Source organism: Lactuca virosa, chromosome 2, assembly GCF_052849685.1.
Source record: "Lactuca virosa cultivar CGN04683 chromosome 2, Lactuca_virosa_CGN04683_v6, whole genome shotgun sequence".
Classification (NCBI taxonomy): Eukaryota; Viridiplantae; Streptophyta; class Magnoliopsida; order Asterales; family Asteraceae; genus Lactuca; species Lactuca virosa.
The window spans coordinates 14,434,616-14,446,594 of NC_136427.1; the positions used below are offsets into that span (position 1 = coordinate 14,434,616).

The 11,979-nt window shown below is 38.4% G+C and overlaps 1 long non-coding RNA gene across 3 annotated transcripts; it reads left to right on the forward strand.

Moving 5' to 3' along the window:
- The first annotated feature begins 278 nt into the window (after nucleotides 1-278).
- Nucleotides 279-2,553, forward strand: LOC145158914 (uncharacterized). 3 transcript variants are annotated; one of them, XR_013737357.1, is made up of 3 exons: nucleotides 279-1,053; nucleotides 1,136-1,391; nucleotides 1,479-2,553. It is a non-coding gene; the product is annotated as an uncharacterized LOC145158914 (long non-coding RNA). The 3 variants fall into 3 exon arrangements; XR_013737358.1 differs by having other exon boundaries at nucleotides 1,136-1,170; nucleotides 1,304-2,553; XR_013737356.1 differs by having other exon boundaries at nucleotides 1,136-2,553.
- Nucleotides 2,554-11,979: the final 9,426 nt, after the last annotated feature.

The window sequence follows — 11,979 nt, forward strand, 5'->3', positions numbered from 1 at the left end:
ACCGGACCGGCCGGTTCGACCGGTTCAACCGGGAACCGGTCCCGGCTCCGGTTCTTAAAGGTCAAAAAACCGGTATTCATGTAAACCGGTAAAAACCGGTCGAACCGGTAAAAACCGGTCCGGTTAAACCGGTCAAAACCAGAAATTTTTAAAAAAAATTATTTTTTTAATTTTTTATATACTTAAATATAATTATGACATCATCCGATTTTTTCGGTTTTTGAGACCGGTCCGGTTGGACCACTTGAACCATCGACCTCCGGTTTTCAAAACCTTGATCTCATATGACTCAAGCATTCGGTTCTTCACCCGAAATACCTTTTCACCAAAATTTTCCCGTCCATCCACCCTTCTCTCCGGCGATAAAAGTCATCCATTGCCGCCTCCCCTACAGTGACTGCAACCCTCCATCGTAAGCTTCCCATGGAGGCATGGATTCAATTACCCCCTCCCCCAAGTTCTCTTTGACTGTAATCTCTCATCTATAATCCGTAAGTGGCCCTTATTTTTCGTGATACTTGCTTTGAATGTCATTCAACTTTTAGGATTTCAAGATCCAGTCAAAGTGTTATAACACTTAATTTTCAATTTGGGTTTTTGAGAATTTATCCCAATTTCGGTATATGATCAGATTAAAAAAAAACATTTTTAATATTTCTTTTGATCGTACATTATTACTTAACTTGATTTGAAATTGGGGGTTGAGTCAAACAGTTGCAATCATCATTCATTTGATAAATGTTTTATTTTGTTACTAACCTTTAATCTCTCATACAATGGTGATGATTTGATTATTTTACTTAAATGGATGTGCATGGCCTTCCGAATTGGTTAATCTATTTGATTTACCCTTTTGTTAAGGTTTTCGTTTTTTTCTCTTTGTTACTCATTTCAATGTATATTAATATTAGTACTAAATATATTAATTTTCATGTTTATTGATTTGTGATGCTCCACAAAATGTCCTGCCAATCTTGATGGTGAATGTGGTTTGGGAAATTCGGCTAATTGAGTTGGGGAATTTTATCCTTGTATTTCCAAATTAATTACGAGGTAAGAAAGAATCTTCATTTTAACTTTGAAATCTGGAATTTGACATAAGTTATTCATGGTTTATGGGTATATCATTGTGCAGGGACCCACAAGTAAAATTCAACTTGCATATAAATGGTATAATCCCACTGAGGAGATTTTTGGAAAGAATATAAGGCTCTTTCTTGAAAAATTATACATTTCCTAAAGCAAATGATTGTTTTATAGATAAATGAAATGATGAGTATTGGTTGTATAATTATTTTCATAGGATTGGATGCAATTTAGTGTTGCTTTACGGTAGTAGGTGAACCCCAAGGAAGATGGTGTGAATTCTTTAGCCATGGAAAATAGAAGAAGTAAGATCAATTGTTTTTTGGCTACTTATTTATTTTTTCAAAGTTTGTGTAGTCAGATTTTGCTCATTGCATTCGTTTTTGTTGTAGTGAGGGCAAATTTTGATTTCCTAAAGAAACTTGGAGTCGATATGTGATGTTTTAATGATAAGTGGACTTATATTATTATATTTATCATATAATGTTGTCGAATTGCATGCACATATATTATGTTTGTAGGAATCTAATGCAAATCGGGATGAACTTGTGGCTCTTGCGAAAGTACTTCAGGTAATTCCTCATGGTTAAATAAAAAAGAAGGGGTAAAAATACTTGTGATTCAATTATGCTTATTCTTTCAAAATACTCGTTCCGGATTTGTGAAGAAGTGATAGCTTATTTTATTTCCTTATTTTTATTAGTTTATTTTAGATTTTTAGCTCTTTTTATTAGTATTGCATTGTATATTCTATATTTTCTTCATCATGGATCGTATCGGGGACTTTTTATTTTGCATGAGGAATTTTGCAGGGTTTTGGAGCTTATCGCGATTGTGGATTAGAGTGAAGACGGACTTGTGGGCTCTCGAGGCGCTATTGGGCTTGGCGGATCCATAAAAGAAGACTTGGGCCTTAAAGAATTGAAGACTTGGATATTTTAGACTTGTAAAGATGGGTCATAAACTTCTATTTTTGGGCTTGGAGCATCCACTTTTGTAGCTAAATGATGATTGGTTGGTTTAAATCACATGGATATGGAGGGGACCAAAGGAATCTTTGGTAGTGGAAGGGTGGAGTGGAGGAATGAAGGACCAATAGCATTACAACAACATTTGCGCGGGTAGAATTTTCGTCGCGCGGGTACCCGCGCAACTGCCCAATTTGGACATTTTGGTCATTTGGCTTGCCATTACCTTGGGGAATCAGATCTAGCAGCCATACTTCGATTTTACACCATTGAAGAGCTGAAGAAGGCGATTTTGAAGCTCAAGACTCATTTCTCTTCATCTTTCCAAGTTATTTGGTAGTTTCTTTATGCAATTAGACTTTTGTGATTGTTGTTCTATTGTCATGAGTGGCTAAACTCTCTATTTTGGTAGACCTTGGCTAAAACCTCTGAATGTTTGTGGGTTTTTGAAGGATTTATGCTTATTTATCATTTATCTTATGTCTATGATTCTAGTTCATATTTCCTATGTTTTTTTAGTGCTTTGATCATGAGCTTGGTACTTTAATAAGCAATTGTTGGTTTATTTCTTTGGTTTGGCATTGAATCATTGAATTTACTTAGAACAAGGGCTTTATGATGGTAGAAATCATCTCTAGCTTATGAATCATAACTCCTTTATGGATGTGTAAGCATTGACATCCTCTAGGAATTGAGGATTTCTTCATTCTTAAGGCTAATCAACTTCTTGGGTTCAATTGCTTCAATTGGATCTTTGATTTTGATTAAGAAGGTGTGTTGTGGGCTTCCCCAACCTCCATACTACCTATGAGAAATCTTGGCATATCATGCTTCATGATTGCTATAACCAATTTGGGGTGAATGATAAGCTTCATGTTAAATCCTAATGATAAACACACAAATGTTCATTGTGTTGAATTGCCTTGGTTTACCAATTCTCTCTAATATTTGAGCATCTCACTCTCTTGCTTAACTGCAAGTATTTAGTTATTCAAGTCTTTTAGTTTTCAAGCAATCATAATACCCCCCTTTTTAGTTTAATTGTAGTTAGTTAGTTTATTTTCACTAGTTCTATTGGATTGCATTGGTGATTGAATACAACCATTTCCCCGAGGATCGATACCCCTTTTTACCATTATATTACGTTTTATTTGTAAACAAAGGGTGTAATTTGCTTGGTGAACTTGACATCCCACCAAGTTTTGGCGCCGTTGCCGGGGAAATTGGTTATTGTTATTTGATTGTTTATGCCTAGGTCTACAAGAACCGGTGAACTACTCTACAATCCGGAAATTGAAAAAGAAGCAAAAAGGTTGAAAAAGTTAGCCAAACAAGCAAAGCAACAACAACTTGTTCAAGCTTCTTCCTCATCTCCACTAATCAACATAGAAGATCAAGTTCATACTTCAAGTGATACCGACACCGAGCCGAATTCTCCAATTGTTGGTCAATCCTTTGAAGATATTCCGTTTGAAAACTACATAGCCATGAATCACACTCCACCTCACAATCCCAACCCAAACAATCAAGATGTCAATACCCCACCCCAACAACCAAGACAACAACAACAAGAACCTCTCATTGATATGCCACCTTGGAATCAAGCCCCTCCTCAACACCAACCCAATTATCAACCTCCACAACCACAAAACCAACACTTCCACCAAAACAACCAACCTCAAAACAATGTTTTTCAAGTTCAACAAGTACATTACCCAAATCAACCCAATTACCAACACCCTTTAATGTACCAAAACCCAATGTACTCCCAACAACAACCCCCTACAACCAATATCCTAACTACCAACCTTATCCACCACCAATCTACAATCACCAACCATACCCCTATACACCTTACCAACAACCACCCAATTACATGCAACAATATCCCAATAACCCCAATCCACCCGATCCCCCTCAAGAGTTGACACTTAGACAAATGATGGAGATGGATGTTACTCATACACCTCTTGCTATTGTTTATCCCGCAAACCGCCGAGGAATTGAATTGAAGTCAAGTTTCATACATCAACTTACTAAATTCCATGGGTTGGATAGAGAAGATCCTCAAAAGCATTTGAAGTCCTTTCATATGATATGTGTTAGCATGTTGCCCGAACACGTGACATTGGATGATTTCAAGCTAACCGCCTTCCCGCTCACCTTGGAAGATAAAGCTAGAGAGTGGTTATTCAACTTACCACCGGGATCTATTCACACTTGGGAAGAGTTACTCAAAGCCTTCAATAGCAAGTTCTATCTCACCTCTCGAATTTCAAGCCAAAGAAGTGACATTTTGGGGATTCGTCAAGGGGAGAATGAGACCTTTCATGATTTTTGGGAGCGATTCAACAACTTGTGTACAAGTTGTCCTCAACACAACATTCCCGAACAACTACTTCTTCAACAATTTTATGAGGGTATGAATGAAAAAGATCGAAGGATGATTGATGCTTCAAGTGGTGGTGACATCTTCAACAAAACCCCTCAAGAGATAAGATCACTTTTTGGAACCATTTCTCAAAATCAAAGGAACTTTGGACTCAAAATAAAATGAAGAGAAATTCTCCACAAGTGGTTGGTGACGTTAGCAACACTCAACACTTGGAATCAAAGCTCTTAGATTTGACTAATGTATTAAGTCAAATGGTGGTGGGAAGTGGTCAACAATTGATGGTATGCGGTATTTGTGCCATGACGGGGCATTATAGGGATAAGTGTCCCACTCTTGGAAGTGAACTGGAAGATGTGAATGCAATGGGAGGATATCAAGGTCAACCAAGACCCATGGGATTTCAAAACAATTTCAACCCAAATTGGAGGAATAACCCAAACAATCCATACCCACCAAAGCAAAATCCACCAAACATTTTGATGAGACCCCAACATCCGCAATATCCTTCCCAAAAACCTCCATATCCACAAACATCTCACCTCCCTCCAAATTACCAACAACCTCATCAACAAGGCCAATCAAGTGGTGCCCACCAAATGAGCCTTCAAGAACTTGTCACTTCTCTTGCTCAAAGCCAAACCCAATTTCAACAAGAGACCAAGAACACTTTCTCCAACATTCAAGCACAAATTGGAGACTTGGCCACCGCTCTCAACAAGATGGAACAAAGGGGTAAACTTCCATCTCAAACTGAGAAGAATCCCAATGTGAGTGCAATAACCTTGAGAAGTGGGAAAACACTTGGAGAAAGCAACTCTAAAAGAGTTTCAAGAGAAGACGAAGATGAAGTTATTATTGTTGAACCTTCGAAAATGGTAGTTCCTCTAAAGGAACCGGTTGTTCCAAACATTGAGCAACCCGAATATTCTAACAAGCCTATCAAGCCATTGGTCATACCACCACCCTTCCCTTCCCGGTTAGCCTTTTCCAAGAAGATAGAGGAAGAAAATGAATTCTTTGAAACTTTCCGCAAGGTCCAAATCAACATTCCACTATTGAATGCTATTAAGCAAATTCCAAGTTATGCAAAATTCCTCAAGGATTTGTGCACCAAGAAGAGGAAATTCAAAGCGAATGAAAAGATTCAAGTCAATGCAAACGTGTCTGCGGTTATCCAAAAGAAGTTACCTCCCAAATGCATGGATCCTAGAATATTTTCTATCCCTTGTACCATTGGTGATTTGCATGTCGAAAGTGCCATGTTAGATCTTGGAGCCTCGATCAATGTGATGCCATATTCGGTTTTTCAATCTCTCAATGTTGGACCTTTGGAAGAAACCGGAGTAATCATTCAATTAGCGGACAAGTCAAGTGTGTCTCCAAGAGGAGTGTTGGAGGATGTGTTAGTACAAGTTAATCAACTTGTTTTTCCCGCGGATTTTTATGTCATTGATATTGAAGAGAAGACTCCTTCCACATCATCTATGATCCTCCTTGGAAGACCTTTCATGAATACCGCTCACACGATCATTGATGTCCATAAAGGGAAAATTACTATGGAGTTTGATGGAGAGATCATTCACTTCAACATCTTTGAATCAATGAGGTACCCTAGCAACATTTCTCCATTGTACCGGGTTGATGTGATTGAGCCAATAAACGCGATAAGCCCTAATGTATGCACACACAAGATTCTTATGGAAGATTATTGCAAGCCTAGGAGAGAGGCTCAAAGAAGATTGAATCCTCCAATGATAGAAGTGGTCAAGAAGAATATAATTAAAAGGTTTAAAAGGTGCAAAGAGAAGACAAAAGCGTTTCATGACAAGGACATAACCCAAAAGCACTTTGTTTCGGGTCAAAAAGTTCTTCTTTATCATTCGCGTTTAAAGTTATTCCCGGGAAAATTGCGATCTCGATGGCACAGACCTTTCATTGTTTTAAAAGTGTTTGATCATGGTGCGGTTGAAATCAAGAGTTTGGAAACGAATCAAATCTTCAAAGTGAATGGAAAATGTTTGAAACCATTTTATGAAGGCTTTGACACGGGAGAATTCGACAACGTAACATTGAAAATCCCGATTTATGAAGATTGACGGAAGCGGGGCTATGTCTTGGCAAAGACGTTAAATAAATGCATTGTAAATAAATAATCTTGCTTGAAGTTTTGGTGTTTCTAAGCTTGAAGTTGGTTAAAAATAAGCATATTGAGGTTTAGCAATGATCTTGGTAAAGTATGCAAAAAGTGTCAAAAATCTGCAACTTGCGCGGGTGCCCGTGCAAACTTTGCGCTACCGTCCCCTAGCCGCGCAGGTTCCGAGTTCCAAATTACCCCAACATGGGGTTGCATCTGATTAGTTCGCGCGGCCGGCTCCCCCACCCGCGCAAGTTCTGCGCGGCCGACTGTCACCCTCGCAACTGATTGCGCGGCTGCCTTCCACCCTCACAGATTGTTGCGCGGCCAAGACCAAATCCTTCCCTTTCTTTGCGAGACCAATGATGCTAATTCTTTATTTGCGCGACCCAACCACCACCCGCGCAAAGTTTGCGAGGGTGCCCGCACAAATGTATCACTTCATAAGAAAAATTTGAGTCATTGCATATGCTTCCTTTGCGCGACCAAGCTTTCATCCATGTGTATTTAGGTGGCCAAGAGCTCCATCCACACATCATTGTACAACCCATGTGTTGCTTCCATACCCCCCCTCGTGGGCCTCCTCCACCTTGATCCCGGTATGATCCTTCCTTACTCTCATCCTAAGCATTGAGGACAATGCTAAAATTTAAGCTTGGGGTGAGGTATTCTTATATTTTTATTTTTATTGCATTTGTATATAGTTGCATTTAGAGTAAGTCATTTAGGACATTCATAAAAATTGCATAAAAAGTTCAAAAATATTGCATATTTTATTTCTTTCTTTTCTAATTTTCATACTTTTTAGATGCATTCTAGTTTAAGTTCATGCTTTTTTTTGTTCTCTCTTGTCTTCTCATCCCTACAGGTACCAGAGCACCGAGTCATAAGTATTGGATCATAGATTGGTCCCGGGTCTTGATATGGAATTCCTTGTATTTGATAAATGGGACACGTTTTGAGCCTCACAGACCATTTTAAGACCGCTTGTGTGGGGGTCAGATGCAAGTAGCTTGATTGGGTCTAGGTGCGGAGGGATGTGGTTGGTCATGCCAATGCGTGCGAGCAAAGATTAGCCCGGTAAGGTATTATGAAGACATTGAAGATAATGAAGACTCGCATCTTGGTTTTGGGGGGAGTATCCCTTAGTACTCCCGAGTCTCGTCCGAGCCTTACTTAGTTAGATTCTCACCACCTTTTTAAGATAGGTCATCATTTTTCTAGGGGTCTAGAGTAGATAGTTAGATAGATTTTGTTCATCACACCTTGCATTGAGGTGCTTGATGAACTTTGAGGCAGGTCCCCCAATTCACATCTTTTGGGACCAAGTTTTTTCGGTAACACCCATTTTTGAGTCATTCCCCACCCCTTCTAGTTGATCTTGGCACATTGTCAATGATCATTAGGTGTTCATGTTAGCCTCCATCCTTTGTTACATGGTGAAATTCCTTAGACCTTCAAAGAAGAAAACACAAAAAAATGAAGAAATTGGAAAAGCGAAAAAAAAAGAAACAATGAAGAATATTAAAGAAAAGCAACGAAAACAAAGAAGAACTCAAGGCTTTATTTCAAAAAAAAAAAAACAAGAGAAATAAGAAGACTGAATATCAAGCAACAAAGAGGCTGAAGACCAAATAACAAAAGTTCAAGATTGAAGATTTAAGTTGTTAGGTTTAGATTAGGTTAAGTAGAATTTTTATTATTTTATTTTATTTTTGATTTTTGGTGAGAAAAGGCCTTGACGATGAGACGGTAAACTGTAAAGGACAGTACAAGGGAGAAGCCTCTGAAACCGGATGTTTGCCCGGAGGCCGCACTGTAAAACCCTATTTCGTTATTATACACTTTAGCCTGACAAATGTAGGAATCATAGTGTGTGAAGAGGCGCCTTTCCTTCGTGCACTATGGTCTGCATTGGTGATTTAAAGTGCCCCCACTAGACGCATCCTCTGTTTCCTTTGTCTTGCACACCGCGACTACATCCAGCCGTGATCTATTCGCCCATCAAGTGGTTGAGAATGTGGTTTATGGCTCTAAAGCGGGGAACATTTTGAGGATGCGTAGGGTCCATGAAGGACTAATTCTGACCATGTTGACTGATGTTGACCAAGTTCTATGGTACCTTTCTTTTTCCTTTTTAGTTTAGCTTATCCCGATCTCATATTAGTCTTGTTCTAACTTGAGGACAAGTTAGGTTTAAGCTTAGGGTGATTTGATAGCTTATTTTATTTCCTTATTTTTATTAGTTTATTTTAGATTTTTAGCTCTTTTTATTAGTATTGCATTGTATATTCTATATTTTCTTCATCATGGATCGTATCGGAGACTTTTTATTTTGCATGAGGAATTTTGCAGGGTTTTGGAGCTTATAGCGATTGTGGATTAGAGTGAAGACGGACTTGTAGGCTCTCGAGGCGCTATTGGGCTTGGCGGATCCATAAAAGAAGACTTGGTTCTTAAAGAATTGAAGACTTGGATATTTTAGACTTGTGAAGATGGGTCATAAACTTCTATTTTTGGGCTTGGAGCATCCACTTTTGTAGCTAAATGATGATTGGTTGGTTTAAATCACATGGATATGGAGGGGACCAAAGGAATCTTTGGTAGTGGAAGGGTGGAGTGGAGGAATGAAGGGCCAATAGCATTACAACAACATTTGCGCGGGTAGAATTTTCGTCGCGCGGGTACCCGCGCAACTGCCCAGTTTGGGCATTTTGGTCATTTGGCTTGCCATTACCTTGGGGAATCAGATCTAGCAGCCATACTTCGATTTTACACCATTGAAGAGCTGAAGAAGGCGATTTTGAAGCTCAAGACTCATTTCTCTTCATCTTTCCAAGTTATTTGGTAGTTTCTTTATGCAATTAGACTTTTGTGATTGTTGTTCTATTGCCATGAGTGGCTAAATGTAACGCCCGTAGATCCGGGCTAGTCAATTTAGAGATAATAGGGGTCGAAAACGAATTTTTGACAAAATATTATTTAGAATAAATAATCTTAACCAAGTTGTAGAATATGTCTCAAGGTTTCCGTACATATAAAGAACGCCGAAATCCGAGTTATAACGAAGAAGTTACGACCCGTCGACGTTTTACGGCAAAACCGGCATGGCACCGACAAGCGTAAATAGTGAATTTACGATGGAGTGACTTTTATCCTTAGTGATCTAAACGAAAGTTGTAGAATATGTTAAAATGAGAACATACAAAAAAAAGAACGCCCAAATCTGACTTCGTATGAGGAAGTTATTAATTTTCTAATATTTGGCATAGCAGTGCATGGCCCGAAACTCGGATTTTAGTTCGAGCGGTTTTTGGCTTACGTAACCTTAATGAGAGTGAAGATCTCATTAATAGGAACTCAAAGGTAAAAAGACAGACGAAAACGGAGTCCGTATGAAGGAGATACGAATTTTTCGCGGTCATTTAACAGTCTAATCTCCTTCTACTGTTAAATTTAAGATCGGTCGAGAATTAGCCGATGAAGTCTAAATGAAAGTTGTAGATCTTATTTTTACCTACGCGTGGATATAAAGAACGTCAAAAACGGAGGTCGTATGTGAAAGTTACGGATTTTAGAAGTCGGAAGTGTGTTGTGCGAAAATGGGTGATGTGGCACAATCTTGGCCATTGCTTTCTCCCCAAGTATTGCCACTAGATGGTGACATATGGCACCAAGTTCAGCCATTTTTCACCCTATAAATAGAACCTCTCCCACCCTCATTTTCTTCACACCTTTCCCATTCTTTCTTCTCTTTACTCTCTCTCTAGAACCTCTCTCTAGCCCCGAACCCACCCGAAAAGCCTAGGGAACCTCCCTAGCACGAGGCGGAAGCCCCAGAGTGCTCGACGGCTCCGAGAAGAAGAGCTTTTCAGCTTGGGAACGCTGCTCCAAGCAAAGCCCGGTTTTCTATAAAACCCGCTGTAAGTGAGCTACGCCTACGCTATTTTTAATATATCGTTTATTTAATTATAGTAGCGTTATTAGGAACTTATAATAAGTACTTGGGCTATTATTATGGGTTATATAAGTATTTTTTTAACGCTTATATAATAGTAATAATAGCTAGACTATTAATTAGTCTCGACGAATAATAGACTAAACTCTAGTGATAATAATACTAGGTTTCGTCGAAGGAAATTATTTTTTTAGAAGCGAAGCGCTGTCTGGGTTCGGAATCACCACCTTTTCAAGTGAGTGCATGGTCCCTTTCATCTTACACATAGATATGAAGTATTTTATATAAATTACGTGCTATGTGTGCATATTATCTGAATACTTGCTGTCTATGATGGATAAATGATTTTATACATGTTTTAAATGATTTAAATATATATTTATTTTATATCTACAAATATGTTGGGATAAAACATGGGTAGATGAAATAGTTGGTGTGTGATGAAATAAAATGATGAGAGATAGGTGATGATAGGAAGGTGATGATAATTAGGTGATGGATAGGTGATGATGAATCGGTGATGTAGGATGAAAGATACTATAACCTTGTCCGGCAATTTGGAGATGTAGTCATCTACTAGAGTATAGATGGCGACCACAGACTATTCTAGACAACCCGTGGAAACACCAGCAGACTTATAACCTGTAGGTGATGAATTACGAGTCCAGGTGATGTTGTGACTATATATTCATGTGATGATACTCTAACCCTTACTATGAATTACGAGTTCAGGCGACGTTGTAACTACGTATTCATGCCTTAGGAACGAGCATATAAGGAAATGTGATGTAAAAATATGAGAGGTAAATACGACATAGGAAATGACCCTTAAGATAATTCTTTAGGGAATATTAAATGAAGAAAATGGGGATGGGTAATTGGGTTGATTGTTTGATTGTTTAAACATAATAATTATATTATTGTGGGTTGAAAACCCTATGTACTCACCAGGTTTCCCAACCTGACCCACTCAAGCTTATTTGTATCACAAGTGTCGATATGAAGCTACTTTAAACTGAGAGATTTAAAAGCGATGTAGATCACTAGTGTAAATGAATGTAAGTTCTGTTTATGCTTATGTTTCTGTATTGACGATGACATCCCAATGTTTTGAAAATGAATGAAATACATTTCTTCGGAAATGATTTGATAACGTATTTATCATGTTTTTCTGGGAACAAATTCCGCAACATTTTTATTAAAAGAGGTACTCTGATTTTTATAAAGCATAAACAAAATCGGTCTTTTCTGGCCGAGAAAATGGGGATGTCACAGATGGTATCAGAGCATTAGTTTAAGCGAACTAGGAATATGGATTTATTTCTAGACTTAAACTTAGAATGCTAAGCGATGATTGTGAGGAGTGTGTCTAATATATTTTAGGTAGTACACCTGAATAGACACAAGCACTAGCTTATTTAGGGAAAATACCTAACAT